We start from the raw sequence: 7772 nt of genomic DNA on the forward strand, positions 1-7772 counted from the left end.
TGGATGTTAAGTAAAATTTCATAGTCCTGAAGCGGAACTGGAAATAGTGGATTTTATGGCTTGTTATGAAGAGTTACGGACCAATCCTGCCTGTCTTCCAAGCAGGGCACTGTGGGGTTCATCTTCCCTCCTGCTCGCCTCCCCATCTACCCACCAAGTCACCAAAGCTCGACGGCTCTCAGAACTGCCTCCCAGCTCTGGCCTCTCTCCATCCCAGTTGCCTCGGCCTTGACTAGGCCTGTCATCCCGTGGCTTCTACCAGAACAGTGACCTAACAGCATCGCTGCCTCTGTTCCTCCCCCACGCCAGTCTACACCGTCACTGGGATTGTCTCCCCCACAGATGCTGACCAAGCCACACCCTACTGCATCAAGCAGGATTCCAGAGAGAAACAGAGGGAACACCTTTCAAAAGAGAGTTTAACTCGGCATGATTGACAGGGCCGAGTGAACTCAAGGGGCGAGGAAGCTGGAAGCCTCCACCACCTAGGCCTGCTGGTGGTATTACCAGAACCAAAGTGAGCTGGAGCCACGGGAGAGGGTGCCCGGCAGGAGCTGTGGCCACAGAGGAAGGCAGCTGAGGCCACAAATTGTATCGAGTGCCCCAAAGTGCCAAGGACTGAGGACGCAGGGGTGAATGAGCCCAGCAGGTCTCTGGCCCTGGACGGACGGTGTGGTGGGGGAGACAGATGTTGAACAAGTGATAACGAGCGCAGTGAGACAGGAGGGCAGAGGGGAGGGCACGGGGCCAGGGAGGAGGGAAGCCCAGAGCAGAAAGAGCCATCACAAGCCAGCTCCTCCTCACTCTCCCTGCTCTCCCCAAGCCACAGGGCCTGGACAGGAAGCGCTCCCGAGCACAGTGGGGTGCTGCGTCAGTTTTCTGGGGCCTCAGAAGCAGCAGGCCACAGGCTGGGGGTTACACGGCACAAAGGTGTTGTCCCACAGCTGTGGAGGCCAGAAGGCTCCAGACTTGGCTCCTTCGGAGGGGCATGGGGGGCTCAGTGGCGTCACAGATGTTCACAGTGTTTCTCACCATTATCTCCGGAACGTCTGCATCTCAGCTGAGTGTCTGCGTCCAGCACTGTCTCCCTGCTACCGCCCTGCCCCAGCCCTGGTAACCTCTGTTCTACTCTCCGTCTCCGTGAATGTCGCCATCCCAGGCACCCCGCGCAGGACCCTGCAGTATCCGTCCTACGCGACTGGCTTACTCCACTTGGCACCACGCCTCTGCTTTGCATCCGCACTCACACGGCATCCCTGCCGCCGGGGACACCAGCCCTGTGGGCTCAGGGGCACCTACTCCAGGAGAGCCTTCTTTTAACTCAACTAACTGCATCGGCAGCAGCCCTGTTTCCAGTTGAGTTCATGTGCTGAGAACGCCGGGGTCAGGACCTCAGCACAGGAATTTGGACCAGGACAGAGACGGGAGAAACAGCAAAGGCCGCTGTGACAAGCAGAGCGGAAGGGTGGATGAGGGAGCTCTTGTTGTGCTGACCCTTGACCCCCTGTACTCCCCGGCCACTTCCCCAGCCGGGCTGACTCACTGGGCGGGAAGGCAAGGGAAGGAACCGCTGCCCCACGATCCTGGGACCCTGGACTGGGGAGCCCCACACGCCGGCCCTCCAGGCAACCCCTGGGGCAGCCTCAGCCCTCAGAGGGACACCGAGTGGGCCCCGCGCCCCCCTGACAATGCTCTGATCCAGGCCCCGCTGTCCTGGCTGGGAGGCTTCTGCTGCTAGTCACTCACCCCCCCACACGGACAGGCACTCACACCCACGCCCCTCGCCCCCAAGTACGTGTTCACATACGCTATGGTGCAGGTCAGTTCTAGGCCCTGCAGATCCCGCAGCAAACAAAAGGAGAGCCCTGCCCCGCGGAGTGTATATTCAAGTGGAAGGAGACAGACAAAAGACCAAAAAAATCACATGTGCCCTGTGCCGGGTGGTGAAAGGGGCTGGGGGATCACAGAAGGGAAGGGGATCAGGAGGCAGGTGGCTGGGCTGTGTCAGCCTCTCTGACGAGGGCACCGTGGCCCAGAGGGAGGGGCCTGCCGTGTGGCTCCCGGGGAAGGGGATCCAGGCTGAGGGAGCGGCAGGCCCAGGCCACGCAGGGAGTGAGCCTGTCGTTTTCAAGGAGCATCCAAGAGCCCAGGGTGTGTGTGCTGGGGACCGGGGAGGGGAAGATGTGCCACGTGGTGGAGGCCCTGGTCTGCTGGTCTGTGGGTTTCACCCCGAGAAAACGAGTAAGAATGAAATGTCCCGTGCCCTCAAGGAACTTCCAGTCCGGGATTAGAAGCGGAGAAATCCCTGGAATGAGCTCTCCTGACAGCGGAATTCATGCCGATGACACGTGGAACCCAGCTGGCCCCGAGACAGCCGCGTTCATCCATGTTCATATGGCATTGTTTTCCTAAGGACACCAATTATGTGGGATTGGTCGCAGTTTAAAAACCTGGTTTTCTGTGTCCGTTTTGGTTTAGGACTCTTTGTCCCAAAAGGGATTGCTTGTTTGCTTGTTCATCTGAGGTTTAAATTGAGAGGGAAACTGCAGTAATCTCTGGATTAACCACTTTTGCCTCAGAAAGTAGGCTGACCCTGCCGTGGCCACCCCGTGCCGTGAAAGGCAGCACACGGAGGGTGTTGGGGGCAGCACGCACACGCCTTCCCCGGCTCTCCCACCCAGGCCCAGGTAACGTCTCCTCCACTCCCTTCCCTTGTCCCGCTCAGCTTGGTCTTCCTGGGACACTTCCTCTCTGCTGGAGGGAGGGATGGGGTGGGGTACAGGAGATGGGGGAGCAGTTGGGGAGACACTTCGGAGTGTTTGCGGCAGGAACAGTTGTGCAGAGGCTGGTCACTCGAGTCACAGGGGCAGCAGGGTGACTCGGGGAGAAGCAGAGAAATGGAGAGCTCTGAGCGCATTCCTGTGGCTCTGAGGACTTGCTTGGGAAAACAACTTGCAGATCTGGACAAGTTTGTGCGCAGAGGGGTGCAGCATGGTGGACCAGAGCCAGAGCTAAAAATAAGGCGGTGCTTCTGTGCCCAGCAAGGGCACTCTCGTCTGTGGGGTTTGGGCCAGAGAAGCAGGCGGAGAAGGCCAGGCTTGTGGGGGAGGCCTGGGGTGGGGCAGGAAAGGACTGAGGGCGGAGGCTGTCCTGCAGCAGAAGAGATTCCAGGCCCTGGACAGGCTGTGCAAGGCTGGGCTGGGCCTGTGTCCTGCATTTCTGAAGCCACAGAGAGGTGGCGGGCAGCTCCAAACCTCCTCCCCAAGGAGCAGTTAAGGGAGCCAGCCTAGGGAGTGGCCTTGGGCAGGCCAGGGAAGCAGCCGCTGCAGCTGCAGGGCACTCACTGAGTGTGGGGTGCTTTCCCCGGGGTCCCACAGTGATCCTAGAGGGTAGGTGTTTTCTTTCCTTTCTTAGAGCTTACGAAAACAGGGTTCAAAAAAGACTCTGGTAACCCTGGGGCCACCCAGCCAGGACGTGGCAGAGTTGGGACAGGCCCCTGCATCTCTGCCTCCCAAGTCTATCCCTCTCCTGCCACCCCACACTCATCTAGAAGGCAGAAGACTCTTGCCATGTGTCCCTGGAGGGCAGGACTTGGATGGGTTTTAAGGGAGGGATTCTACCCAACAGTAGAGGGACCTGCCTCAGGCAGGGGGAGCCCACACTAAAGCGGGCTGCTGGGGACATTGGGAGGGGCCCTGAAGGTCTCCTCCACTCTGAGTCTAGGCCCGTGTGAGAGCCTGGCAGGGTCCAGCTGTGCCCATGACATGCCCTTAGAGTGGGAAGGAGGGAAGCTCAACCTCGGAAAGAGTGAGAGCACAGTCACATCCCGGCCTCCAGCCCTCCCAGAAGGTGCCTATTAATAGAGCAATCCCTCAGGCCTGCACGCAAAGGAAATCGAGCTCACAGGACAGGAGGGGCGTTTGCTGCAGAACCAAAGGCTGGTCTGGGCGCCGCCTCCTAGGTCTACAAGGAGTCAGAAGAGAGGACGAAGAGAACTGGAGAACTCAGGGAAAGCTCCTTATTATAATAATTACAATCTCACTAATAATATTATTAACAGCTACCCTTGTTTGAGCCTTTCCCAAGTGCCAGGCACAGTGCTAAATGTTTTGTATGCATGATATGATGTGATCCTCAGAGCAACCCTGTGAAGCAGGAACTCTTACCATTCCCCTTTTACAGATGAGGAGACAGGCTCAGAGGCATGATATAACTTGCCCGAAATTGCACAATCAGTGTGTGGCAGAGCCTGGACTCAAGCCCAGATCTGTCAGACTGCAAACCGCATGTAGAACCATGAGGAACTATTGCTTCTGCAATCTCCGTACCGATATGGAAAATATCTCCAAGATATAATGTAGTAGTTTTCTATTGTTGCTGTAACAAAGTACCGCAAAGTCAACACCCATATTTATTATATTATGACTACACTTCTGTGGGTCAGCAGTCTGACACCTGGGTCTCGCGGGGCTAAAATCAAGATGTCCGCAGGGCCGTGTTGCCTCCTGGAGACTCCAGGGGAGACCCCCTCTCCTTGCATTTCCGAGCTTCTCGAGGCTGCGCACGTTCCTTGGCTGGTGGCCCCCCCTCCATCTGCAAAGCCAGCAGTGTCGTATCTTTCTGGCCCTTTGGCACATCTCCCTCTGCCCATAGCCAGGAAAGATCATCTGATTTCAAGGACCCAGGGGCTTAGACTATCCAGGACAATCCAGGATCATCTCCCACCTCAAGGTCCTCAACCTTACCCGCATCTGCAAAGTCCTTTTGCCATGAAAGTGGTTTATGCACAGGTTGCAGGGACTAGGGTGTGGACACCTTTGGGGAGGGCATTATTCTGCCCACCATATGTAATGAAGAGGGGAAAGCAAGGTGCAAAACAGCAGCAAGATGCTTCTTCTGGGGTTAAAAAAAAAAGTGGGTACAGGGGATAAATAATATATATTATTAATAGTATTTGCTTGTATTTGCATAAAGAAGGGTACATAAAAACAGTGTTGGTTATGGGGGAAGGGCTAGACTGATAGGGGACAAGGTTGGATGGAGATTTATTTTTGTTATTATGGAAGTGTTCAAACACACACGAAAGTAAAGAGAACAGTATAATGAACCCCACAGGCCCATCACACAGCATCCTCGATTTTGCCATCCTTAACTCATTTTATCTCCCTGCCTTTTAGGAACAGGGCTGAAAAGTGTAGAGCAAACCCCAAACATCGTATCATTCTACCCGAAAAAACTTCTGTGTGTATCTCTAAAAGATGGGGTTTTTCTCAAAAACGTAACCACAATGCCATCATACATAAGAAGATTAATAATATTTCTTTAACATCTAGTGCTTAGCCCATATTCAAATTTCCCTAATTACCTGCAAACTTTTTTTTTAATAATTGGTCTGTCTGAGTCAGGATTCAGATTAGGCCCACACATTGGATTTGGTGGATATAACTACTAAATCTCGCTCATAGATTGACAGTTTCCAGGAGGAATGCATTTCCCTCTGCTCTTATATCTTTATTTTTTCATAGATTGTAAATGAGCAATCTATTTTAAAATTAAATTTAATGTCCCCAAAGGTGGTGGGTGAGGGAGGCTTCAGTGGGAACTCGGGGGCAGGGCAGAAGGCCCCAGCAAAGCCCCAGGTGGGCACAGTCAGGGAGCCCAGGGGTCTGGCATTCTGGTTTCCTGCCCTGCTCGGCAGAGGTGGGTGAGGAAGTGGCGGGAATGCCAGCAACACAATCTAGCTGGGAGCCGCCTAAGGAAAGTCCCCAAGGCCAAGGATGCTGCAATTGTTCTAAATGTGTAGGGTGGGGAGAAACCACAGGAAACCCACCGCCTACCAGACTGAGCTGTACACACTCCTAGATCCAGGTGTTAAAACAAAGCACAGCCAGACTGGACAACAGAGGACACTGGAGACAGGCACAGCATGCAGGACAGAGGGTGAGGACTAAACTGGAAGTCAGGAGGCCTAAGTCCTGCTTCTAGCTCTGCCACCACCGCCTGCTAGGGCCTGTTAGAGCCCTATAAACACACTCTCCAAGTAACCACGGCTGGGACGGCGGATCGAGGAATCATACATATTAGTATTTGCTTGTGTTTGCATAAAGAAGGGTACGTAGAAACCAAATGAGAGTCAAACGAGATCCTGGGTGTGGAAGAGGTGTCCATTGATACTGCTAACTGCCAGATCCCAAAACCCAAACCCTACTAAGTTCCCAACAGCATCTCTGTTCTAAGAGAGGGGTTTCTGCAGAATGAGTAGGAGTTTTCTGGAAACAGAAAAGTTATTGCAGACATAGAGAATGGCAGGATCAAAGGCAGAGAGACAGGAAATGAGCCCAGTGAGTTCAGAGAATTAAAAGGGATGCAAAATACTAAGTGCAATGTGGAAACCTGGATTGGCCTCTGGAACAGAAAAAGGACATTAGCGGACAAACTGGTGAAATCTGAATGAAGTCTGCGGTCTAGTTAATAGCATTGTACCAATGTGAATTTCTCGGTTTTGACAAATACGCCATGCTTATGTAAGATGTTAACATTAGGGGAAAGCAGTACTATCTTTGCAACTTTTCTGTAAACCTGAAATTATTCCAAAATAAAAAGTTTATTAAGAAAGAGGTGGGGTGGGAGGGGGAGCCATTAATGGCCAGAGTGGGGGACTCAGGTGACAGACACCAGCAGAGGCTGGATTCCAGGGGCATGTGCCACACAATGAGGTTCAGACTTTGTCTTCAGCAATAACTCCACAGCAATAATCCTCCCTCTCTTTGAACCCTTCCCAGGGGCCCCGGGTGGACTAGTGACAGCTTCTTATCGTCAAGTTCATCTTAACTATATTTCACTGCCACCATCTGCCTGAACCCACGCTCTAAGGTCCCAGGTCTCATGCACACACGCACGCTGCCCCCCTAGTAGGAGCCTGTGTCCAGCCCACCCCAGACACGGATCGGGGAGACAGAGGCCCTGCCTCAAGCAACATCAGGCAAATGTCACATGAGGCATAAAGAAGTCATCAGCAGGCCGGGCGCGGTGGCTCACGCCTGTAATCCCAGCACTCTGGGAGGCCAAGGCAGGAGGATCGCTTGAGGTCAGGAGTTCGAGACCAGCCTGAGCAAGACCGAGACCCCGTCTCTACTAAAAATAGAAAGAAATTAGCTGGACAACTAAAAAAAACATATACAAAAAATTAGCCGGGCATGGTGGTGCATGCCTGTAGTCCCAGCTACTCGGGAGGCTGAGGCAGGAGGATCCCTTGAGCCCAGGAGTTTGAGGTTGCTGTGAGCTAGGCTGACGCCACAGCACTCTAGCCTGGGCAACAGAGTGAGACTCTGTCTCAAAAAAAAAAAAAAAAAGAAGTCATCAGCAGGACAGATGTAGTGACCTCACTTGCCCTCTGATAGAACCTTCTCAGGGCCAGCTCGGCTAAGCTGTGTGGAAATGGGAAGTAGGAAAAGGGCTGAACTCGACGGCCGCCAGCACTGCCCCATCCCCACCCTGTGGCCGCTGCTCTGAGGTCAGCCCCACTGTGTGCTCTCAGGTCCCTGGACCCCTGCAGCCCTCCACTCCCCAGTTCTTCCCTCCCTATTCCGCAGTCCAGTGGCTGGCGCCCACAGTGTCACACACCCCCGGTTAGGAGGTGCGCTCCTGGCAAGCAGGGCCAGGTTCCGCCTTAGCCCGGGACCCCCAGGGCCCAGCACTCAGTAGGTGTTGAGTAAATGTGTGAACAGGACCCAACACGCTGGGCAAACATGCTCAGAAAACCAAGAACTGGC

The sequence above is a fragment of the Eulemur rufifrons genome, chromosome 16 (genome assembly GCF_041146395.1).
Source record: "Eulemur rufifrons isolate Redbay chromosome 16, OSU_ERuf_1, whole genome shotgun sequence".
NCBI classification, from domain to species: Eukaryota; Metazoa; Chordata; class Mammalia; order Primates; family Lemuridae; genus Eulemur; species Eulemur rufifrons.